This window comes from Pleurodeles waltl, chromosome 8 (assembly GCF_031143425.1).
Source record: "Pleurodeles waltl isolate 20211129_DDA chromosome 8, aPleWal1.hap1.20221129, whole genome shotgun sequence".
Lineage (NCBI taxonomy): Eukaryota > Metazoa > Chordata > Amphibia > Caudata > Salamandridae > Pleurodeles > Pleurodeles waltl.
Window position 1 is genome coordinate 382209400 of NC_090447.1, and position 26746 is coordinate 382236145.

The window sequence follows — 26746 nt, forward strand, 5'->3', positions numbered from 1 at the left end:
CACTAACAGATGTATTGTAGCACGTGGCCACTGTGCTAGTGTTTGTGTTTCGAGGAATAGTGCCTGCTGAGAGTTGTAGTCTTGTTGGTCCCTGTACTACACAAGTTTGACTAATGTTATCTCCCCAGGTGTGTACCCTTAAATTGACTTGATAGATAACAAATAGGGTTATTCGGACAAGTGAATACTGGTCTGGTGTTTGGATTTATAGGAACAGTGCCTGCTGGGAGTTGGAGTCATGTCAGTTCCTGTACTACACACACTTTACAAATGTCATCTCCCCAGGTGAGTACTTTTCAATTGTGAGATACCAAATAGAGGTACTAGTAAAGGAGAACACTGGGCTGGCGAGTGGAGTAACAGTGAAAGAGGCAAAAGGTGAGCTATAAGCATAACATTTTTGTGACATTTTTAGTGTTGGGACTTACCACACTCAGCTCCCCAGATATTCTTGTCAAGCACTCAGGATGCAGGATGACCAATACCTTTTCCTCTCAGGGAAAGAGCTGTAATGCGGTACTGGGAAGGCCACTGCCAATCTTCTTCTCCGGCAGCTGGTGCCTGGAGACCATGGAACGGAAGTTGCCCCTGAGGTCATCCCAACTCTTCCTAATGTCCTTCCTTATGCGCAGGGTGGTGCCTGCAGCATTCACTCTGTCAACGGTCCTGCCCCACATTTCTAATTTCCTACTGAAAGGACTATGGTGGACTTGTGCTCCAAACAATTGTGCCTCTATTCTTATGATTTCATCCACCAAGACACTTAACTCATTGTCTGAAAAAATCGGAATATTATAAAGTGACATGGTGGAACAGTGACATGATGGCATAAATACAAAAGGGTGACTTACTAAGTAAGGGAAGTGCAATTGGGGGTGAATAGACAAAAATGTGTGCAGGGTGTTCAACGTGGTGGTGAAAAAAAGGGGTGCCTAATCTATGTACTCTACAAAATAAGTTACTCAGGCTTCGTAAATGCAAAGGACTGTGGTCTGTGAAGGGGTGTGTTTTATTGTGTCCTTTACAGGTGTAGCCTGTGTAGCAATGTGTGTCAGCTGTGTTGTTTTCAAATTCATCCAATGTGCAGTTATGTATTACTTTGCTGACCGAGGATCACATGGTTCAGACTGCCATTGGCTGACGGCCATGGGGCTCCACCACGGTGAATGTGTGCATGTAATAAGGTCAGTGTTTGGTCACTGTGCTTTCAGTGCTTGAGGTCAGACTGCCTATTTCCAGGCCGCCCCGCCATTGGCAGTCTATCTTTTTTGGTGGGCGGTCATGCCTCTGTAACTCATAATGGGGTTGTCTGAAAGACCGCCAGCATGGCGGTCTAGCTGTCCAACTGCCCAACTCATAATGAGCCCCAAAGTTATTTCAAGTAGCTATAGCTCATGCTGTAAGGTAACTAACTCATGTCCTCACCATGCACTGCTGATTACCCGCGATATTAAATCACATATGGCATCTTCTTTGACATTATTGATAATATCACTGTAAGATCTGCACTAAATTAATTGATGAGAAAACTGTACGTGATGAGGCTGGGTCTAGGCCTTGCGGCCAACCCTCTGTAACCACCAAGAGAGTTTTTCGAGACTTTGATGAATGATCTACTTAGAATTACATAACTTAGGGCAAATTGAAAATAAAAAAGCATTTGTCAAGTAAAAATAGTGCAATTAAATTTCATTGTATATCCTAAATATTTGAATATTAACAGGTAAAGTAGCAACATGCCTAATAACACACCTAGACTGGAACCCACAACCTCCATGGTGAGGGGTTTAGACATTAACCTCTAGGCCACAATGAGTCTTTGCTATGTAGTTTCCAGACATATATATGACATTAAACCCAAAGATTTATTGCAAAAAGACGTAAATGTTCCATCACTAGAAATGTATATCATTCAAAACACTAGTAAATAAACAGGCACCCTGTATGAGATACCAGGATTTGAACCTTCCACTTACTAAATGACAGAGCAATAGCTATACCAGTAGGCCAGAAGTGTAAAATGTAACTATAAGAATTTCTCTCTCTCTCTCTTTCATCCCATTATGGGATGGAAGAGAAAGATAGAGATAGAGTGACAAGACCATGGGGGAAGCCTGAAGTCCCCCACAGTCCCACCTGGATTTCCTTGTCCTGAGGGAGCCAGCATTGCTTCTGCAAGCAGGGAGCAGCTTTAAATAGCAGTTCCCTGCTTTATCTGTTTCCCTGCACACATTTTGGTGTATAGGAAAACAGATGAAAACTCTGCTTTCTGCAAGCGGGAGCTGTTTGATAGCGCCTGCTTGCAGAAAGTGGAGTTATGTTTGCTTTTGTTCGGTGGGAGCTGTCAGCTCTCACTAGGCAAAAGAAAACAGCTACCTTTCAAGGGTGGGTACCGTGGGAGGTAGCAGGAGCTGGCCCTGGGGGTAGCCATCCCCAGAGCCATCCATGGCTCTCTGAGGGGGGCCACACAGCCCCCTCTGTCATAAAATTTTGCCCTGGGAAGGTTGTGGTCCCCAGAGCCAGGGATCCGCAATGGACCCCCTTTATTAATTTATTTCAGCCCGGGGAGCTCCTCCCTCACCACCACACAAGATTCCCTAAGGTGCCTGACTGTCCCCTTGATGCCCCTACCTGTGGAGTTTACATGGCAGTCAGGAGCCAAGTAGGGGCACTATTATGTGCCTTTGGTGCAAATCAAATGGACTATTTACTGCCTACAGGCTTGGACATTCTGATTTTTTGTAAGTTTAAACACATTAAAGCCAACCAGTAGTTGGTCTTTTGGTTAGTTGTTTGTCTTGCATTTTCTTTCCAAGGTTTGAGTTGTTCCTGGCTGTCATTGGTAGTGTGCCTGTATTTCTGTGTGTGTGCTGCTTGTGTTTCATGTATTGTTAGAGCAGTATGTGAGGTTGTGTGCAGTGCTTTTGTCCCCCATGGATAGGGTGTGTGTGTGTGTGATGGGTTATGTACATGTAGAAAAACATGTTTTTGTCATGCTATTGTGGTGTGTTTGTGTTGATATGTGTTTTTGTTGTGCTGTGTGGCTTTGTTTGTTTTGACTGTTTGAGTCTGAGGGTATTGTGCATCGCATAATGGGTTCAAAGTGCTGCGTGTGTGTGATGTGTGTCGATTGCTAGGTTCTATGATAGTGTAATTGTGCCTGCTCCATCACAGATGGTTGTTCATGGTGTTATATGTGTGTCAAGTCCCTGGCCAGTGTTGGTTGTGAGTGTGTGATATGTGTTCATATTGGTGCGGTTGTAGTGTTGCTGTGACATGTTGGTATGTTGTATGGGAATGTGTGAGGCTGGGCCTGTGCTGTGTTGCAGTGTGTTACTTTTTGTTACTGACATGTGGTGTGTGTGTGTGCTGGCTGCAATGTGTGTACTGTGTATGTGTGGGTGTCTTTGGTGCAGTATGAGAGTGTGTATATCACTATACTGTTACGTGTGTGTGCAGACCTTGCACCCCCCACTACCTATGGTATGTTATGTAACTGTACAGAATTTGTTAGAAATGTAACAGGTGAATGTGTGTGCTTACAGTTGTTGTTCTCCTCGTTGGTGATGATTCCATTGTCTTTCGGTGAACAAGAGCAGGGAGATGATGTCTAGTTGTGGTTCCATGACTGCTCCAGATGTGTACGGCTTCCTGGAGATGAGTGTGTTCTTTTATATTGTTTGTTTCTACCTGGTGTTCCATGATGATTCGATCGCAGCAATTATGTTTGTTGGTGTGCATTCTCGTAATGAGTCCGGTGGAAACACGGTCTCCACTGGACTGTTTGTGTCTCCATTCGACCGCAGCAGTCTGTCCTGCCTGGCAGTGCCAGCAGTGCTTTGGTGGTCTTCTGTATGCACCGCTGCCAAATTCATAATTTGGCGGTCAGACCACTATCGCCAACATGGCGGTCACGGGATCACCAAAGTCATAATGAGGCGCATAGTGCCTCATTACGAGGCTGGTGGTCGGACCGCCGCACTCCTGGCGGTCTGAACACCACATTACGACCCTGGCATTCTGACCGCCAGGGACTGCGGTCTCCGCCAGGACCATAGTTCCCAATGGGCTGACAAAGGTCTGACTCATGGTCAGCCATGGCAGCACTGAGTTCAGGACTGAGCCGTATTGCTCATGAGTCCTCTTTCCACCAGCCTTTTCAAGGCGGAAAGAAAGTGCTGGGGTCTGCAGGGGGGCCCTGGAATCCCACGACGATGTCATGGGCAGTGCAGCGGTCCCCCTGCCCAGCAACCTCAGAATGTGCCGTTGTGCTATGGTATTAGCCTCAGTACCCTTAAGGGAGCCTAGACCAATTTTGTAGCACTGTTCCCGCCAGGCTGACTGGTGGGAACATTGTAACACTTTTCAGTTGGCTTCTCTGACCGCCAAACTCATATTCAGGCCCTTAGCCAGTGTCAAACATGGAGAATGGATGGGACCTTCAAAATGCGTCCCAAACCATTCACCTAGATGTACACAATACATGGTGAATATCAAAATACAAATAGCACTTTTATATGTGCGCTACTACTAAATAAACAAAACAGCACTTACTACAACCTTTTAAACCATATCAAACTTTTTAAAAAAATACTAGCTCCAGAAAAAAAAATCATAGACTTTGAGCAACCTAGGATTCTAAAAATTCTAAAAAACATTCTAAAAATGTACCCCCACACAACTATAGAAGGTTGTTACTATCATTTCAATCAAAGAAAATGGAGACGCCTCCAAGATTCCACACTGTGTAGCATATTCTGCTTTTCAAATCAAATAAATGAAGCACTAGCCTATGTCCCTGTCACATAGGTAACCAACCACTACAAACTACTAACAGAAAGCCCTTTCTACGGATAAAATGAAGACATACTTAGCCCCCTATTGGACTATTTCACAGACACTTGGGGTGACAGACTGCATTGATCAGGACACATGCGCCAGCGTAAACTCCAAACTTCATGGTGGAATGACTATGTCAGCACCTTTGCACAGAAAGCAAAAACAAACAATGCAGTGGGTGGATGGCACATTTCTCTAATCCACATTAGGCAGAACCCAACATACACTTTATAAATGTATAGAAGCATTACAAAAGAAGCAAAGCTATCAACAACTAAGGGTCTAATTATGAGTTTGGAGGACAGGATCACCTGTCTGCCAAATTCCCGATGAGGTGGTCGCTGTCATTCTGGCGACCTCCATGCCAGTCCCATTAGGACTTTCCCACTGGGCTGCTGGCGGAAACCAAGGTTTTTGCAAGTCAGCCCAGTGGAAAAGTGAAGGCAGCATTGTCGCCGGCTCGTAATAGAGCCAGCGGCAATGCTGCTGCATGCAGGGGACACAAGCACCCTCGAAATGCACACTGTCTGTTCAGCAAACAGTGCACAATTCAAGGGTGTTGATCTGGGGTCCCCTCCACTGCCCATACGAGGGGCATGAGCAGTGCAGGGTTCCCCCTGTGGCGCAGTGCACTTGCTCTCCGCTAGCCTTTTCATGGTGGTGAAACTGCCATGAAAAGGCCAGCAGAGAGCAAGGTTGTAATCAGTCAGGCCTGAATGATTGCAACCTTCACTGCTGTCAGCCCATCGGGATCTAGGATCTTGGCGGGGACAGCGGTAGGATGGCGGGTGTGCCCGCCAACCTCGTAATTTGGCGGTCAACTGCGGGGGTGTAACAGATACCACGGCATTAGAGGTCCTTGGACCGCCAACGTCGTAATCTGGCTATACCAATGGAACAATCCAATACAGAAATTACCTCCAAACTTAGCAAAATAAATAGAATGTCAAATATGCTACAATTTAAAGTCAAACTCTTCATAAATAACAAAGGAGTACATTAATTACAAATGATTGCTAAAAACATATTATAAAATAAATAATAACCTACCGAAATCCTCTCAAACTATGACAAATTCTAATCCAACAAACCAAATGTTTTTTTTATTTTAAGTAACTAATACATTTTATTGGATCAGTCAAAAAGATAATTAAAATACCAATATTAATAAAGACTGATACAGTAAAAGTAGATATACATTATTTAAAATAAAATGTAACAATCAACAACTAAAAATTAAAAAACAAATTCAATTCATCACATAAATGAATTACAACATTTAAACCAAACAATTCCACTTACATACCACTTAATATTTACAAAAACATTTCAAAATTGCATTTCCCACCCAAAAGTAAATACAATAATTAATTCCCACTGTTCTGTAGAGGGAGATCTTTCAGTATCCAAGTAATAAAACATAGTAATCCACCAAAAATAACAACATATTGTCCAAAAAATCCAAGGCCCATAAAATAAAGCAAATGAAATGAATCCAATAAAATTTCATCAAAGCAATCCAAAGTATGTAGGAACTATTACCAACTGAAAGGGTATAAAAAAGATTCCATATAAAACTATAAAGCTTTAGTTTATTATAAGTCGCAAATGACTTCTTTAAAAAAAAAAAATGTAACCTCTGAATGCCCATAGCACACAATCATAGGCAAAAACCTTTAAAGTAAAATAAACAACTCACCCACAAAAATACGTTACGCTCCCAAAAATACATATATATGTAACAGTTAATCTTCAAACATAACTAACATAACTTAATTAAGCATAACATGGGAAAACATTACCAAATTATGGTAAAAAATGAAAACCTATAAAGTACTTGAAAAACAATAACAGTAATTCATCTAAATATACAAAAAATACCACCAACAACACTATGGGCCTGATTAGGAAGCTGACGGTCCATGGACTGCCAGCCTTGCTGTGATGGTTGGACTGCGGCAACTGTGATGGTCCGACCACCACATTACAACTCTGGCAGGCGGACCCATCAGGAGACCCTGCCCCGTCCCTGCCAGGAGCATTCTCCCTGATGAGCTGATGGCAGTCTGAGGTACTCAGCTTTCCACCAGCCTTTCCATTGCGGGACCCAGCAATGGAAAGGCTGGTGGAATGCCATGCTGGGAGCCTCCCTGCCCAGCACCATCGCAGACAGTGTGCATTCTAAGGTTGCTGAAGTGCTACGATATTGGCCTCAGCTCCCTTAAGGGAGCCAAGGACAATAGTGTAGCCTGTTCCCACCGGTCAGCCCAGCAGCAACATTGTAATACACCTGGGGTGGATGTCATCATCATGGCTGTGACATCCTTCCTGTGAGTTTGGCAGTCCTGTGGTGAGTCTGTCAAACTCATAATGAAACCCTATAACTACCTTCCAGACCTCCCCTTAAATCCCCTACCCTCCAAACCACTAAAAAGTCCTTAAAAAAAGATTTACCGCTTCAGACAAACATTACTGCACATTACTGCAACCTGGCCCCAGAAAAATAGACTAAAATATCATAAATAGACTACAAAATAGAAGGTAGCAGTAAAAACAAAAGCTGCCAAATGAATCTAAAAAAAAATGACTATTTCCTCATAGATGAGAATGGGAAATGTGAAATAAAGAATAAAAAAGTAAAAAAAATAAACATGAAAAATAAATCAAAATATGTCATAAAATGTACAATCTAAGCGAAAAGAGGGTGGAGAATGCCAAAGGCGCTTGCACATCAACAAAGGTTTATCTAATGTCCATCCGTAGTAGTCTTTTACAAGCAACAACTAGTAATGGGTGCCAGGCAGGCCATACACCTGCCACCACAGGTGTCAGAGGACCACACACTGAACCAGTGAGTGGTTGCCTGTACAACGAAAACACAAAGGCCAGGGCACACACAAAGTCAAACTCCGTGTAGTGGATCCAAGCGGTATTTCAAGAATTGAGTCGAAGTCCGGCAAACAGGTGACACTGGATATTTATTATAGGTGCGAACAAGTGGTCAGAGTTCCAGTCAAATGACCACATACAACACGAGTCCATACAGCAAAACAGCCGACACATGTTTCGTCTTCTGGACTTTGTCAAGGCTTCAGCTATGTGGACACATGTAAGTGGAGAAAAGTAAACAGGAGTTCCAAACAAATGGTTGATGTTGAACTCCCGGTGAATCAATAATAAGGAGTAAAGGTAGCAATGATGACCATGATAAGCCTAGTAAAGCGTGGAGCAATACCGCGCCAGTCGCGTCGGTATCTGGTAAACTTAATGTGTGAAATGTCTTTATCACATAAAACAATGTTATTAATAATGTTGTACACAAACATACAACTAACTATTTTTTTGTGTATTTCTAATAACAATCAGTAATAATAAAATAATCCAACTATTTCTACTATATACAAATACAACTAAAAAACTGTTAGACACCATAGAGGTGATATTTACTATTCACACTCCAATCCAATCATACTGAGGGAAGGAGCTGGACTCCAAGGGCCAGATGTATCAAGCTCCCAATTTGCATTTCTTAAATAGCGAATTTTAAGAAATCACTATTTAAGAAATGCAATATGGGATGTATCAAAATTGAGAGTCGGTAATAGCGATTTCTTAATATTCGTAAATGCAATTTGTGAGTTGTAAATACCTAATCGCAAAAAAAGAGCGAATCGGTATTTGAAAATTGCAAATTGCGAAAACGACAAACCGGAATAGCCTGATGACATCACAACCAGGAAGTGAGTCAACCCATGCTGTTTCTAGGAGCCACACCCACAGGAGCAGGCAGAGAGACACAGCCCAGCACCAGGGAAGCAGCCTTGTGAGCTAGCCAGGACCAAACAGCAACATGGTCAATGTTGGGAATGTGAAGGAGAAAGGAGACAGGAAGTGCAAACTCAAATTCAGTGAGCAGGAACTGGAGGTGCTCACTGAGGAGGTGGTCAGGAACAACAACAAACTTTCAGGTACCTGAAAGTGAGAAGAGGAAACTGTGGGCAAACATCTAGACTAAAATATGCGCAGTGGGTGTTGCGCAGCACTCTGTTGAGGACATACACAAGCGATGGTACGACTTGTGTTCCAGTGCCAAAGACAGGGTAGCCAGCAGGCTAAAGGAAGCAAGGAGCACCGGAGGAGGAACACCCACCCAGACACCGTTCACACCAATGGAAGACATGGTGGAGTCCACACTGCTTCCTGAAGCTGTCAGTGGTATCACTGACATTGACACCTCAGTGACACCCATCACCAGCAAAGGTAAGGGCAGAAATGGTGTGTATCCCCATATGTGCATGTACAAATGCCCCCTAGAAATTAGCCATTAGCTCGCTGCAGTGTGATAAGTAGTCCATACCCCATCTTACATACAACGCAACAATGCCTATTGGGAGTGGCAGTCCACACCCCTAAATTGCACATACTACATAAATAGCAAGATAGTGTTCAGCTACATAGAGAAACAACACAAAAGACTCATAGTGATACAATGTTAGTGTACATTTAATACTATCATGCAATATTTTGGGAAATATTCATAAATGACATGCTGCACATTGTCGCTGTTGATGTCCCAGGCCCTGCCGCAGCAGAAAGTGGAAATGTGGGGGATAGCGAAACACAGCCACAGTCAGACTCAAACAGCAGTGAGTCCTTCATTATTGCATCAACTAGACACAGGGCAAGAGTGTAACCTCTCCTAGAGTATAACCTGGACTCTGATGAAATGCCGGATAAAGTACCCACACCACCCCCAGAGGCTAGATTCACAGGAAGACAGCAGTCCCTGCCCCAGCGTCAGTCCCCGCCCCTCAGGAGGTGTCACAATGCAGGCAGACAGTGCACTGATGAAGGAGAGGGCCCATCACTTTTTGGCGGCCTTGAAGCTTCCATGCTTAAAGTGCAGCACCTGCAATGCAAACACATGAGGTCAATGCAAAGGCAGTTGGTGTCTCACAATGGCAACATGGGAGTACTGCACAAGCAGGTGGATGCACTCAATGAGAACATAGGATCAATGCACAAGCAGTTGGAGTCTCTGAATGAAAACATGTGTAAGCTGCATGAGGGACAACAAACAGCAGCAGAAAACACAAAGGAGATGACAAACGCTATTAGGGAACTCTGCACTGAGATTCAGCAGGAGTATGTCAGCCAGCGCAAGCGCCATCACCAATTGATGAGCAGGTTGGATGGCTTCTGCAGATCGGTCATTTGGCTCGCTAGCTCAACTGCCTTGATATCACGAAGTGCAGTGGGCATACAGGTGGAGATGGCACATTGCAGTCGGGACATTGTGCAGGGATTGGTGCAAATCACCAATGTTCTGGATGCAATGCAGACAGAACGAGTGCTACAACAGCGAACTGGGTGGTGGGGATAGTGATGAGCTAACTAGCCTCAGCAGTCCCTGTGATGGATCCCAGGTGTCGCAGTACCAGACACAGGCCCTCATTCCGACCCTGGCGGTCCAAGACTGCCAGGTCCGCGGGCAACGGAAGCACCGCCAACAGGCTGGCGGTGCTTCATTGCCCATTCTGACCGCGGCGGTAAAGCCGCGGTCAGAAAAGGGGATCCGGCGGTTTCCCGCCGGATTTCCCCTGGCTGGGCTGAACCTCCATGGCGGCGCTGCAAGCAGCGCCGCCATGGGGATTCCGACCCCCTTCCCGCCAGCCTGTTTCTGGCGGTTTTTACCGCCAGAAACAGGATGGCGGGAACGGGTGTTGTGGGGCCCCTGGGGGCCCCTGCACTGCCCATGCCACTGGCACGGGCATTGCAGGGGCCCCCTAACAGGGCCCCAGCATGATTTTCACTGTCTGCATAGCAGACAGTGAAAATCGCGACGGGTGCTACTGCACCCGTCGCACACCTGCAACACCGCCGGCTCCATTCGGAGCCGGCTTCTGTGTTGCAGGCCCTTTCCCGCTGGGCCGGCGGGCGCTCCCTTGGCGGGTGCCCGCCGGCCCAGCGGGAAAGTCAGAATGGCCCCCCGGGTCAGAATGACCCTCACAGTACTGTCTATGAACCCACTTCAAGAGGTGCCACCGAGGCCACCGATCACTCAAGTGGGGTGCGTGGAAGTAGGAAGTAATGTTTAGGGGTACAGGGGACTAGCTTGACATGTAGCAATACAGTTTTACTATGATGCTAATAGTGTGACAATGTTACTCGCACCTGTTTGTCTATAGTGCATAGCTATGTCCTATTCACACATATGTTACCTGAAGTCAAGGTAATAAAGATGCTACCTACAGCAATACATATAATTGACGTAGTATTGTCATTACTTACATCAGAAATGGTTGTGCGTGATGTCAGCACGTCTTTGTCTGCTCTCTGCTGCACTGCTCCTGTCTACTGGGTGAAGGGGTGGTAAGGGATCGCCATCCTCATCTGAGTCCGCCTCCGTGGGTTCCACAGGTATGCCCCTTGTTGTTGCAAAGTTGTGCAACATAGCACATCTAGCCACAATTTTGCAGGTTGTTTCAGGGATACCTTGTAGTGCACCACCACTCTTGTGGATGCGCCTGAAGCGGCTCTTCAGAAGTCTGAAGGTCCTCTCCACAACACTGCAGGTTGTCCTGTGAGCAGCATTGTACCTCCTCTCGGCTGGTGTAGCAGGACTCAGGTAGGGTGTCAGTATGAAGGACCACACTGTGTAGGCACTATCTACTGGAATGAAATGAGTGAAATGAGTTCTTGTTATATCTTACGTCACGTTTACATCAATGCAACATTGTCAACTATTATATTACCCAGTAGATATCCTTCCCTAAACTCCCCAGCTAGTAGTCTTGTGTAAATTACACTGTGGTGAAAGATGTAGGAGTCATGTGTGCTACCTGGATATCTGGCCATGGGATCGATTATGATGTTGGAGGCATTGCTAATTACTTGTATGTTAATGGAATGTGGATTTTTACGGTTCCGATAAACATACTCTGTGGCCAATGGTGGACAGAGAGCTACTTGTGTCCCATCGATGGCACCTATGACATGTGGGAATTGGGCAATCTGGTAGAAATCGATTTTTGTCTGTTGTAATTCCTGTGGGATGTTGGGGAATCTTATATTTTGCTCAGCATGGCATTCAGAAATGCATTGAAAAATCGTGAGAAGGCACTCTGTGAGACCCCTCCTGCTGCTGCTATAACCCCTTGATACCTCCCTGAGGCTAATAGATGCAGGGAGCATAATACATGCACATGGGTGGGTATACTATTGGTCCTGTATGTTGTGCGCTGCAATATGGTGTGACAGGGTCAGAAATAATGGAGGCTTTCAGGCGTCGTAGTATTTATGTTTTTATTTCTTTTTCATAGTATTTTGTACTATAGTCTTTCTACATGATTGTCTCTTTCTCTCTCTCTCTTTTCTGGTAAGTCTTCCAGGAGTTATTCTGGTTCATGACTCTGTTTCGTCTTTTTCTCTCTTGGCGTTCAGACGGTGTCTCAAAGATCATCCGGGAAGTTCATAGGAGGAAAGAAGAGAAGAAAAGACCTTTAGCAGGTATGTATGGTTTAATTTTCTCTTTTCCTTTCTTCTCTGACCTTTGTTTTCTTTCTGCTGTCTCTTCTTGGTTCCCCTTTCTTTTCTCTTTCTTTTCTGCCCTTTTGTTTTCTGTCAATACTATTTCTACTCTTTGTTTTCTCTTTTCCTGTCCTTTGGATTTCTTTCTTTCTTTCTTTCTTTCTTTCTTTCTTTCTTTCTTTCTTTCTTTCTTTCTTATTTTGGGCTGTTCTGTAGTCTCTTGTCTCTATGATATCTGGCCTGTATTTACTTGCACTTTTCCTTGTATTTCTTCTACTAATAATAATAGCTGTTTTGTTCTTCTCTGTTTTCCTTTCATTTTTCTATTGTGCCTATATATATATATATATATATATATATATATATATATATATATATATATATATATATATGATTCTCTCTTTTATTAATATCCTTAGTGCTCCATGAGTGAAAAAAAATAACAAAACTTATTTTTGTGCATTTCTGTGATTGTTCCATTCGGTCCCCACTCCCCCTTCTGTTTTATTTCGACATTCCCACCTCCCTCCGTCCCGTTTCGGCTGTAGCCCGTACCTGAATGGGCCACGTTCTTTCCAGAATGTGCCCGGCCTTTCCGCTTCTCCTTCCTCAAAGACGTCCTCCATGATCTCTGCTTCGGTAGTGGTCGACGCTTTCCCTCCACGCAGTCCTCTTACGATTTTCACCTTCGACACTGGTCAGTCAGTCCCGCTTTCCGTCCTCTGTTCGTCTCTTGCTCCCGCGTAAAACACCTCCTCCTCCTTTTCCCGCACCGGGTTTAAAACCCCTATGGTTTCCGTGTCATTGTTGCGGTCACGCCTCCCATAAGCTCCTGCCTCTTCCGGGATGGCGTCCGCACCGCCAGGAGTGCCCACGGGGTACTCCTCCTCCAGCTCCGGGCTCCGCGTACTGCCACATATGGGTTGAAGATCAACTATCAGGTCAAGTAACCTGGTTGAGTCTAACCTGTACTTCTCATATATCTCCTCCTGTGTCTGGTCAAAAAGGGTTATGAGCACTCTAAAAATGTGCTCCTGTCTCCTCCTCCCTCTCCTCAAACCTGCCAGGATCCTCATCCTCCTCGCCATCACGTAGACCGCAGCCATTGTTGGAAAGGGCTGCGTCATTCTGGGCCTCTTTATATAGGTTGCACATGGTTACCACCTGATTTCAATTTGTGGTATATTGCATGTGCAAAAGGCCATTCTGGGAATATTCGCTATTTGTGATTTTTTAATGCATAGCATTGCGAGACGGAATTTGCATGTCGCAATCTGCGTCACACAAATAGCGACATGAATTTGCAGATCACTATCTGCGAATCGCAAATCTAGGTTGAAATTTGTGTGACGCAGATGGCGATTCACTAAATCATGTCGCTATTTGCGATACGCAGCTTGTGACACAAAAATTCATGTCGCAGTTGCAAGGAATCGCTAATTGAGCGATACCTTATATGTGTACTGCGAATGCCTTTCATACATCGTGAAAGGCATTTTTGCATTGGCAAATAGCCGAATTTTGCGATTCCCATTGTTTGCGAATGCAAAAAAGTTTGGTTCAACTGGCTTAAAAGGTGTTACAGCTGCTATTCCCACTCCATCCTAAATCAATTTGGTGATGGTGTTGGACACTGAAGTATTGACATTTGCTATTTTCAATCCCATCTAAATCAACTTGTGGAAGGTGTTGGATACTAAAGGGGTTACATTTACAGTTCCCATTCAAATCCAAACTATTTTGGGGATGGCGTTGAAAACTAAAGGGATGACATTTAATAATCCCATGCAAATCTAAGGGCCTCATTATGAGTTTGGCGAACCGCCAAACTCATGGGGAGGAGTCTGCCGTCATGCTGGCGGAGTCCCCTATCCTATTGCATTGTTCCTGCTTAGCTGACTGGTGGGAACATTGTGTTACGACATTCCGGCTAAGCTGAACAATGGGAACGGTGCTAGGGTATTGGCCTCTGCTCTCTTAAGGGAGCCAAAGCCAATACCATAGCACACCAGCCCTCCTGGAATGTGCACTATCTGCAAAGCAGACAGTACACATTGCGAGGGTGCTGGGAAGGGGGGCCCCTGCACTGCCCAAGGTCATGGGCAGTGCAGGGACCTCCTGTGGCCACCTGCACTGGTAGAAAGTTGAGTTGAATGCAGCACTGCCATTGCTACCACAACTCAGACCACCCTCAGCCCATCGGGAACCATGTTCGCTTGATAGGGTTATAAAAGGGTGGTCGGGCTGCCTTGAGTGAGTCGGTCTAACTGTCACCGCAAGACTGGGGGTCTCATGACCGCCAGACTTGTAATGAGCCTCCAAGGCTATTTGATAAAGACGATGGACACTAAAGAAGTGAATTTGACAATCGGAGCTTCAATATAAATAATTTTCAACAAGGTGATACACATTAAACAACTTAAATTCACAATTAATACTACATACTCATACTTATTTTTCTAGTATAAAAATAAATTAAAAATATGTCTAATAAAATACCATGTACTGCAAACCTTGATACACAAATTCAAACATTAAAATGTTCACTGCTATTAATAGTTAAAATAATTTATTTTCTACCATTACTAAACTTTCAACCATAAAATAATAAACTATCATTCCAAAACAAAAAGGTGTAAATAAGATTTATGCTTTTATAAATAAACATTTTTTTTAATCAAACTATACATTAGACAAAAATATAATAAGATTCAAGTTTGACAAAACAAATATAGTTTATTTTATTCAAAATGTTACTATACATTCTTATTTTTTGTTTCAGAAATATATTTTACCTTTCATACATATTAATTGAAAAGAAAATTATAATTTATTTAAAAATGTACTTTACAAATAAATTAATTAATTAAAAAAATATATATATATTTTGCATATCTTCTAACTTAATAATATTCATTTTATTTAAAAAAAAATTTTTTTAAAGAAATGTCCTCACCCTTATTCTCTAAAAACCCAATATCTTCCTACTACAAAAATATTGATTGATATAGATTAAAACAACTAAATATACACATTTCAACAATTTCATGACTTAAAAAATATCTTATTAAAAACACAAATATAAAGAAAGTTGCAATAAATCACAGTACAATAAATCACTTACTAATTAACACTTGTAAGTAATATTATATAGAATATTTGCTACATCATTTTTTTTCAATATTAACAATAACACTAAAAACTATTTTTACTTTCGACATTCCTGTTGATTAAATTTTTGATGTCCCAATATGCTTGAAAAGATATTTTTGCATCACAATATTTTTTCCTGATATTCAGTCCAAACACCATTTATAACTCAACAGTAGAGTGAGAGAGATGTGCCAAAAGAGGAGAAGATCGCAAGTTGATACTGGTAGAGAGCCAAGGACTGTGCTTTGAGGCATTGGCACTTTGAATGGATTGGACATGAAGTCTTTAGAGTACCCAGTGAGTGGATGAGGCGGTATGGGCAACCCTTGGCATACCACGAGGAGAGTAGCTTTGCAATATTGAGTGGTTGGTAATAGTGAATGCAATATAAAGGCCATAGAGGAAGAAAATAAAAAGGGTTTGTGATGGACTGTGATTATGGAGTTGTTAAGATTGACAATTAAGATTCCCAAGTGAAAGAGGCAGATTTAAGAAAAGTAGCGTTGCACCCCTTAGAATACGGTACACCATGGCGTAGGGTAGGGGGCAATAGTGTCAACATTTTTGACGCTATTAATGTAATGGTCAGGGTTAGTGCCAAAAGTTTGGCACTAACCCTGAACAGTAGATAGGGGCCCATTGTAACTAATGGAGTGCCCCCTTTTAACACCTGCTCCGAGCAGGCATTAAAAATGTTGAAATAAATGGTGAAAATAAATTGTTTCGATTTCTTTGCACCATTTCTTCGGCCCCCCCTAATGGGGGAACACCCCCTGCATACAGTATGCGTGGCATAGGCATAAAGTGGTGCAAGTGGTTACAAAGTGGCGCAATGTATGCATTGCCCCACTTTGTAAAAATCTGGTTGTGCAATTTTGGCCTTGTTGGGCCACAGTAGCATAAAAAAATGAAAATGATGCTAATGTGGTGCAAGGATGAGTTAGGCCCTCTTAAATCTGGGCCTAAGTGCATTGTGAAGGGTTATTTTTTGGGTGACCCTGCAAAATGTAAAATCCTCACAAATTTTATTGGAGAAGGGGAATGAAGATAAGGGGCAGTTATGGAAATAAGAAGAGAGTTCTGTCACTGTTATTGATTTTTTTGGTTTAAAGGGAGTACCATGGAGGATTCATTGTACTGAACTGGAGCCAGAGAGTAGTGAAATAGTAAAAATGTGGGAGAGCAAAATCAGAGTACTAGAGGAGAGAGAAAAAGACTGTGAAATTAGGCAGCAATAAGTGCATGTCAGAACTAAAGGGATTATCGGATTTCAGAATGAGAAACTATCTGGATGGTAGGATAGGGGAGACGAAAATGAAGAGAGTGACTCAAGCCTTTTAAATTGGATGAGTGACAGAAAGAGATGGAGTCCAGAGGAGAAAGCAATGAGTGTGCACATGATTTTGGAGACTTTCAAGTGGGAATATTTAGCATAGTCACTTTCTATGGGAAAGCATGAGTTAGCAGGAAGGATGAAGAGAGCAGTTATTACAAGGATGGAGAGACCATCAATCACAAGGTAAACAAAAAAGTTCTCAGTGGCTGGAGAGGAGAGATTCTGGTAGTCGCAAGTTTTGGCATTATCCACTTTGGTTGTATGGTTACGCAGCTAATATTGGTAAGCTTTTAGAAAGTCTGATGTATGTGATTTCATCTATCTGTGAAATTAGGATTTCAAGGATCATGTGTGGGAAAATATTGACTGTTGTTTTTTATGTTGATTGTGGTGCAGAAGCTAAAGGTTCTGAGTTCGAATGATGTTTCTGTAAATGATCATAACATTTTGTTAATTACTTGAAGTGAAAAAAGTTATTATGCACTGTTTTGAACTATGCTTTCAGGAGTCAGACTATCAAGAATGACGGAAAGATTCTGGAATGATGAGGGGAATGGATAAGTGGTATAATTGTCATGTGCATGGTCAGATAGGAGGGGATTAAAAGTGGGTTAATTAACTCATAGACCAAAATGAAGTCCAGTGGACAGGTATGAAGGTGAGTGGCAGATATGTGATAATTGGGTATTTCTTGGTCAGGAATGACCTTTCAGAAGGAAATGGTCTTAGATTTTCAAGAGCAACAGTAAGGATTATGTTCATTGGAGAGCATTGTAACTGATACAGCATGGTTATTAAAAGAAAGTTTGACATCCTCATTATGAGTTTGCCAGTCAAACGTGGGAACACCAAACTCAAAGGAAGGATGCCATCACCATGGCAGTGGCATCCCCTCCCACCCAATTACAAGGTCCCCACCCATCTGACCAGTGGAAACATTGCAATACAGCATTCCTGCCATAAGGACCGTCCTGGAACTGTGCTACGAGATAGCACTCGGCTCCATTAAAGAAGCCGAGTGCTATCACGTAGCACAGAGGGGGCCAACCAGCACCCTAGGAATGCACACTGTCTGGAAAGCAACCAGTGTGACTTCTGATGGGGCTCAGCAGGGGGGAGGCCTGCACTGCCCATGCCATGGGCATGGACAGTGCAGAGGCTCCCCTGTGGCCTCCTGCACTTGTTCTCTGGGGAAACCAACATGAAAATGCTGGTGGAGAACATGGTTGTAATCAGACAGGCGGAGCTGAGTTCAGCCCCGCCCTGGCTGACTACAACCAAGACTGCTGTCTGCCAGTTGCTAACAATGTTCCCAGTGGGGACGGTTGTCCTCTGTTGGGTCAGCCCACCAGGGTCGTAATTGGGAGGTTGGACTGCCTAGAGTGCGTTGGTACGATCGTCAACACAAGTGTGGCGGTCCACGGACAGCCATACTTATAATGAGGCCCTCTGTTTGCACAAATGTCTCAGATTGCAGAGAGCCCAGCATGTAGTATTAGTATACAGGGATGTTGGTCACAGCACTCTTTGATTAAACCAAGTATAACGATAAATCTTCAGTGGATGAAAATGAACATTTCTGGTGTCAATCGCTCAAATTTCCTAGGGATCGGGGTTTAGGCTTCATTGCACAGTTGTGTGGGACACAAAACACTCAAATAACAAAGGGTGGAAAGTTAGGGACTTAAGGGTGATGGGTATGCATAGCTCTAAGCATTCAAAATAAAGAGTGATGGTGCAGGGCTCTGGGCACTGGGTGTGCAGCATCATTTACTCAATGTATTATATTATAGTTAGAGGCCAGAATTTAGTACTATATGTTGGTGAGGGGAACCAGAATATGTAGGGTACAACCCTAAAGTCACAGGAGTGCATAATTGCGTGCGTTGGACATATGGAGGAGCAGGGCACTTGTTTCTAGATTTTCTGGGAACAGTAGAAATGAGAGAAAAAATAGTGGCACGTAAGTGCTCAGGACCATTGTATCCCTTACCACAAATATTACTCTCACACCAAATCCTGAACCTATGGCTAAACCTACTCTTTATCCTTACTTCAATCACACATTCACCCTTATCCCTATGCCATACCCAAACTTTAACCTTATAATTTACACATGTATACATCTTTTTAGGTGGTGGTATTGTCTGTATTGGTATATTTAGGCATGTTAAGCATCCATTTAGCTCCTTCTTTATACTTTTACATCATTTCAGTCAATTAGATGCAGTGAGGTGTACTCTGAAATCATACTTCACTCCGCTATATTGTTTTATTCCCTGTTCCTATCCACTTCATTGTTGCCTTTCCCTGCTCAGTTAGGCCCATATTTATACTCGGTTTGCACTGAATTAGTGTCATTTATTTTCACGCTTATTCAGCGCAAACCTAATTCCATATTTATACTTTGGTGCTAGCACCAAAGTTATAGAGTTTACGTCATTTTCTGGACGTGGAACCCTACCTTGCGTCAATGAGATGCAAGGTAGGCGTTCCTGTGCATGGTGGATGGATGGGGGCCTTAATTAATGGCTCTAAGCTTGCTTAGCACTATTATTTAATACCTGGGTATGGGCAGGCATAAAGGGACCTGTAGGCATATTTCCATGGTCAGAGACCATGGAAAGAGCCCACAGGTGCCCTTCCCTGGCCCCGGGGACACCCCCACCCACAACAGAGGGGCACCACAGGATGGGGGACCCATCCTAGGTAAGTCTCGGTAAGTATTTCCTTTTTTTGGTTTTTACCCTGCATGGCGCTGGCCCCAATGGCCATGCCGAGGGGACATTTGTCCCAGGGGCATGGCCATTGGGGTGGTGGACATGACTCCTGTCTTTAGTAAGACAGGAGTCATGTCCAGGGAGGCTGTCCTCCAGGAAATTGCGTTACTCTGCTTAGAGGCATTTTTTTGCCTCTAAACAGTGTAGCACGATAATACTACCCAGAACCTCTGGTTCCCCCTACACCTCCCCCACCCGGTTAGCGTCATATACAATGACACCAACCGGGCATTACCGCTGTCTAGTGCCATTCCATAGATATTACATTCGGCCAGCGTCCAGGATAGGTGCTAGCCAGCGCTGTACCTTTATACACAAAACTGCGCTAATGCAATTTTGTGTGTAAAATTATAAATTTGGGCCTTAGTGCTTAGCAAATGTCCTAATGATGTAAATGTAATAATATAAAGATTATGCTGATACATGAACAAAACTAGTTGGTGCAGCTACAGCTTCCTATATTGACTGTCATCCCAATGTTATAGAAGGGCCATAATTAAAGAATCTATGAAAGGTCTCACAGTGCCATTAGTGAAGGGTTAACATGACAACTTCCTCTATGTTCCCTAGGTCATTTAAAAAATAAATTAACCATGACTGTTTCCATATGATCAGAATGCAAGGGGATCAGAAGAGGCACGTGAAGCTCATCAGAGGATTTAATACCTATATAAATAGAAACACTTGCATTAAAAGACACATGTTCACATCCTTCTTCCTAACAGAAGGACTTGTATGGCAATGTGTCTGCATTTTGTGTTCAATTTAAAGACTACTGCTATCTGACAAACCACCCGTAACCTTTATTATTTTTTTACTGCACAGAAACAACGGTATACCATTGATCGCCAGCAATCTGTGATTGTATGGCACCGTTGACAAAATACAGCAGAAAAGTTAGCAAAGGGCAATCATATTGCCTTTAACACCTTAGCAGTTTGATTCTTATTCGCATACCCCCGTTAGAACTAATTTGTCTGAACAATACTGTGTCACCCTTCAGCTAATCCAAGTATTGTCAATGCTTCAGTAACTCAGAGTTCTAAACATCTAACCTGTGCCGTAAATTGCACAACCATATCTCTTTCTAATGCTCTTACTGTGCTGTTCCCATTTCTCCCTTCTCTCCACTTGCCTCAAGAAATGCCATCTTCCCTCAAAATAAATAATGATTTCCCCCCTTCCTTTCTCCTTCCTAATTTTTAAATCAGTTTTTGCTAATCGTACTCTCAATGCTTGGGTTATTTCACAAAAGGCATAACACCAATTAGAGGGTATTCATTTCCTTTCTACAGACTCTACAGATATATTTTGAGTGGTGTGCTATTTATACGTCCTTTATATGAAAAATAATCTATGAATTAAGGAATCTCTGCGTTTGCTCTTCTGTGATTATCTCAGTGTATTTTTTTTTTAAAGAAGGCCACTGATTAGAGTTGCTAATATTTTGATAAAGACAAAAGTGAACTACTAAAACACATGTCCGAGTATTTCCTTGTGTTTCAGAGTCCATTTTACAGCACATGAATGATACCTCGGGGCAACACTTAGCTGGTCGTATTGATCTTTCTTCACCTAGTGAAAGGCAATTAACCTCCATTCACCAGGGTCTAGAAAATAATTTTTAATGGAAATTCTTGCTTGTACCAAATTTCTTACATCTTGAAGAAAGTGATAATATTGATTTGCTCACAGCTTTGGGCGAAGTTATAATAAGCATTCAACTGGATTGTTCACTCAGCAACTGTTCTCACTTACACACATGTTCAAACAGAATTCTTTTCCTCAAAATAAATTTTTTGTTAATTTCTTTTAAGCCAGGCGGGGACAGCTCTCTAATACAGACTTTCTTTTCATTGATGGCATGAGCTGAATTCTTCTGGATTATATATCCATTTTCATAGTATAGCACATCTGAGTGTAAAAAATCAGTGATTAAAATAAGGTACAATTTGCTCTAAAATGTTATACCAAGGGGCCGATCCACAAAGAAAATTTGGAGACAATGCCTTATTTATAGTTTGGCTGAAATGGGAAATCTGCTTTAAAGTGGTTAATGTCCCATCCGCTCTATTTAGTTAGGTATGGGGCTTCAATGCATGTATAGGGCTTCATCTATCAAACCCTAAATAACACCCATTATTTCCACATTGTGCAAATGTAGGCCCACACGTGGCCCTAAATTCAAAGAAATCAGGAAATGACAAATAAACATTGTCGAACGTACAATATATAAGCTCTCATAACTAATGTAATATGTTTGACATCAAAGCATTTGATTTCCGACAAACGACACATAAGCATTCGTTTAGAAAGCATAATATTGCAGAGTTGCAAATATTTTCTCCATTTGGTTATGATGTAAAGTAGACAATGGCCCTCATTATGACATTGGCGGTAAGTACCGCTTATCGCCATGATGACTGCCGCCAACATACCGCCGCCGCCACGGATCACTGCTACCCATATTCTGACACACACATAGCAATCTGTCACGATACAGCCACACACACATGTCCGCCAGCCCAAAGGTCAGTGATAAACTGGCGGTAGCAAAACCCACACCATTACGCCAACAGACTTACGGCCACATTATGACCCACAAATCACTGCCATTCAATGGCGGTAAACCATTGGTGCTACATATTGTTGTGCTCAAAATACACACACACATACAAAACAACACCACATTGGACAATTCAAACTAAACACCCATCACACCCATACACACACCACACACACACCACTATAAAACACACACTACCCACAACCCTTTACGAATACAAACAAGTGCCACAACAGAGATAGCAAGACCACAGACAAGACCACAGCCACACACCATCCACGCACCTTATATCACACACCCAGCACATCACCCCACACACCCTCACCCACACCACTCACACTACACCCATGGCACCACAACAACACCCCAGATTCTCTGAGGAGGAGCTGAGGGTCATGGTGGAGGAAATCATTCAGGTAGAGCCACAGCTATTCAGATCACAGGTGCAGCAGACATCCATTGCTAGGAAGATGGAGCTATAGAGGAGAATCGTGGACAGGGTCAACGCCATGGGACAGCACTCCAGAACATGGGATGACATCAGGAAGAGGTGGAACGACCTACGGGGCAAGATGTGTTTCACAGCAGCAAGACACCAAATAGCTGTACAAAGGACTAGTGGTGGACTCCCACCCCCTCCCCCTACAACTAACAACATGGGAGGAGTTAGTCTTGGCAATCATGCATCCTGAGGGCCTGGCAGGAGTAGGAGGAGAATTGGACTCTGGTAATTCAACTCTTTACTACTATCACCCCCCTACCTGCATGCAATCACAACCCCCCACCCTTACCCACACTCTCATCACTCCAACACCTCCTACACACCCTACCATCACAACCCACCCCTCCCAATACCAAGCCCTGCATGCAACACCAATGCATGGACCCACATCACAGACCTGCATGGACACCTATCACTAAAGCATGCACACTAGAGGGAAACAGCAAGCCCACCAAATAACTACTCACACAAGGCAAAGCTGTCAGAGCAATAACAACCTTAGAGGGCAACACAGCCATGCACAAGAGGTCACACGCAGAAACAATAACACAGCATTTACATCCCCACAGGTCCCCTAGCCAACGTCACCGGAGAGGAGGTGCCAGCGACATCCAGTGACCCCCCAGGAGAGGTCCAGAGTAATGATAACAGCTCTGGATGCCTGGATCTGGATGACCAACCTGGCCCATCAGGGATCTCCGGACAGTTGGTTACCCAGGCACAGTCCCATACCAACACAGAGCCTCCCCCCTCAGGAAACACCACCACAGTTCCCACCCAGCGGGCCATACCTCTGTCCCCAGAACATCAATCAGCAGTGTGTCCACCACTACAGGGACCCCGGGCCACCCCACAAACACAGGACGATCAGGGACCTGGGGTCAGTGGCAGTGGGCACACGGTTCAGGGGACAGAGGTACAGGACAACAGGGAAGCTGGGAGGACTGCTGTGTGACACAGGGAGGACAGGCCCAGGGACCCGACTCTCCAGGAGGCACTCACAAAGATCCTGGGAGCATACCACCATTCCCAGGAGACGATGGGCCAGATACTGGACAAGTTGCAGGAGAACCAACGGCTGCAGAAGGGACAATACCTGGGGATCCATTAACACCGCCCTGGTTCCCATTACAGGGGTGCTGGCAGACATGGCCAACACCACGAGGGAGGCAGTGGCACCCCACCGGCCAGGTACCACTAGCCAAACCGATGACCAGCCCTCCCCCATTTCTCCTTGGGAGGGACAAATGCAATATGTGTACCATCAATAGCCCAAATAATGTTGGTGATATGCCCCATTGCATAGAAATCAACTTCCAAGAAATGGAGCACTGATAACACTTGCACAAGAGGAGGGATCCCAGTGGAGTGACGGATAGCAGATATCAGGTCAGGCTCTAATTGGGCACACAGCTCTGTGATTCTGGCTGTGTCCAGTCTATAGATGAGGATAATGTGCCTGTCCTCCATTTTTGCCAAGTTAACCAGGGGCCTGTACACGGGGGATGTCTCCATCTCCTATTCATCCGCAGCAGTTGCAATCTAGGGGGCAAAACTGTGAGCAGCTGGTCAATATCCCACATTTCCAAACACTACACTTCATTGTATGTTATGACTGAAACAGTATGTTGTTGGATAAGCGCAAATTGTGCTTATGTGTACTGTGATGCAGTTAGGTGCCATGGCGTGCCCACCCAAAAATGGCATCCGCCTGTCCTGTTAGGAGGGACATGTGGAAATGAGGTAATTTCACAGACGTTCTGCACTGTTGCGGGAAGCAGTCGAAAACCGCCATGCAACTCCTCATTGGTTAACATTGGGCCCTCTGAGGTACAGTGGCCAATGGTGATGTACGCCAGGGATGACAGTATGCACCTCTGCGGACGTGACCGCCATTTTCCATCTGTTCACTCACTTGCTACCTGACCTTCAACAGGAGAAGACCTACACTGCATGTGCTGCTGTGACCTGTGTCTGGAACGTACCATGGCTCTGGGGAAAGGGCCCCTGCCTTCACCGCGGTGGAGTTGGAGCGACTGGTGGATGGGGTCCTACCCCAGTACTGAATGATGTATGGGGCTCCAGACCTACAGGTGAGTACACTGTGAGCACGATGCATGGGGCATGAATGCATGGCCTCGTGTGGGGGGTTGGTGGAAGGGCACTGGCCAGAGTGCTGCATGTTTGATGGGCCATGTCTGTGCTTAAGGGGATGTGAGGGCTATGGTGGGCCATGAGTGTAACAGGCAGGATGGTCTGACTGATACCTTCTCCTTTGTATATTTCTCTGCAGGTCAGCGCCCATCAGAAAAAGGGTATATGGCGTGCCATAGCCAAGGACGTGTGGACCCTGGGGGTCTACGGCAGGTGGAGCACCCACTGTCGGAAACAGTGGAGGACCTGGGATGCTGGGCACAGAAGACCGTTGAGGCCCAGCTGGGGATGGCCTCCCAACGAGGAAGGGGTGCCCGTCAAGCCCTGACCCCCTGATGGCCCCCATACTGTAGGTGGCCTATCCGGAGCTGGATGGGCACTTGGGGGCATCACAGCAGCCACAAGGGGGTGAATACAATGCCCCAATTAGTACTTTCACGTGGTGGGGTAGCATTGCGGTGGGGGATGTGGGCCTGTGGATGCCTCAAGGCCAGGCTGGACATTGCAGGGTAGGTCCCAATTTGGGCAGGGTTCTGATGTAAAATACCTCCAACCGAGCTAGTAGGCATTACTAGACAGGGGTCTGTGAGTCACAGGTATGCTGCAATTGGTGTTAGGTGTCTCTGTCCATGTGCTGGTGACTAGCATTTTGATTGGTAGTGCATTGCCTAATGTGTAGGGCTGTTCCCTGTGTGAGTGTGCTGTGTACTCCAACATTGGTGTTGTTGCCACCATTCACCAAGTGTATCCTTTGTCTCTCCCCCCCCCTTTTTGTTTTGTCACCCTGTCCTTCTGTGCATAAGCATCATCTGGTGGAGGAGCAGAGGCACCGGTAATGGGGAGAGCTGCATCCCACAAGGCCCAAAAGGCCGAATCCACCGATGGTGAGGGCACCAGTGGGACGGAGGGCGAGGGGAGCACCACGGCAGAGCCTGGAAGGGACAGTTCGGACAGTGATACCTCCTCCGATGGAAGCTCCCTGGTGGTGGCGGACACCTCTGTGCCCACCCCAACTACAGGTACAGCCGCCACAACATGTTCCAGGACTGCCTTCTTTGCAGCCCCTCAGCGAGTTTCCCGTGCCCGCTCACCCAGGATGGTGCGCATCTCCTTTGCCCCAGGCACCTCAGGCCCTGCCCCAGTTAGCCCTGCTGCCCTGAGTGAGGAGGCTATTGACGTCCTGCGATCCATCTCTGTTGAGCAGTCAACCATTGTGAATGCCATCCAGGGGCTGGCAGCCCATTTGCAACAGACTAATGCATTCCTGGAGGGCATTCACTCTGGCATGGCGGCCCAACAGAGATCAATCCAGGCTCTGGCCTCCTCCCTGATGGCAGCCATTGGCCCTGTTTCTAGCCTCCCCCCTCCAACTTCCTCTACCCAATCCCATTCCCCTCAACCCCAACCTATCCCAAGCACACAGGCAGACCAGCATGCACACAGGACAACACACATGAGTGGTTCAGGCAAACACAGGCACCACACTTCATGCCACAGTTACTCACACAAACACCATCCAGAATCAAACATACCAACATTCACTGCCTCCACTGTGTCCCCTCCTCCTCATCGTCCTCCTCCCTCCCAGTAGTGTCTACATTCACACCTGCATGCACTACATCCTCATCCACTACCACCATCACGCCTATCACTACACAACCCTCACTGGCAGTCACTACCCCCACATCCATGCACATGTCCTCTGTGTCCTCTCCCACTGTGTCTGTGCCCTCTCCTCCCAAAGTACACAAACACAAGCACTCAGACACCCAACAGCCATCCACATTACAACAGAATCAAATCCATGCACCTGCACCCAAAATCAGCAGCCAGACACCTCCTACAACCACTTCCTCTTCCTCCACTCCAAACCTTCACCCTCTTCC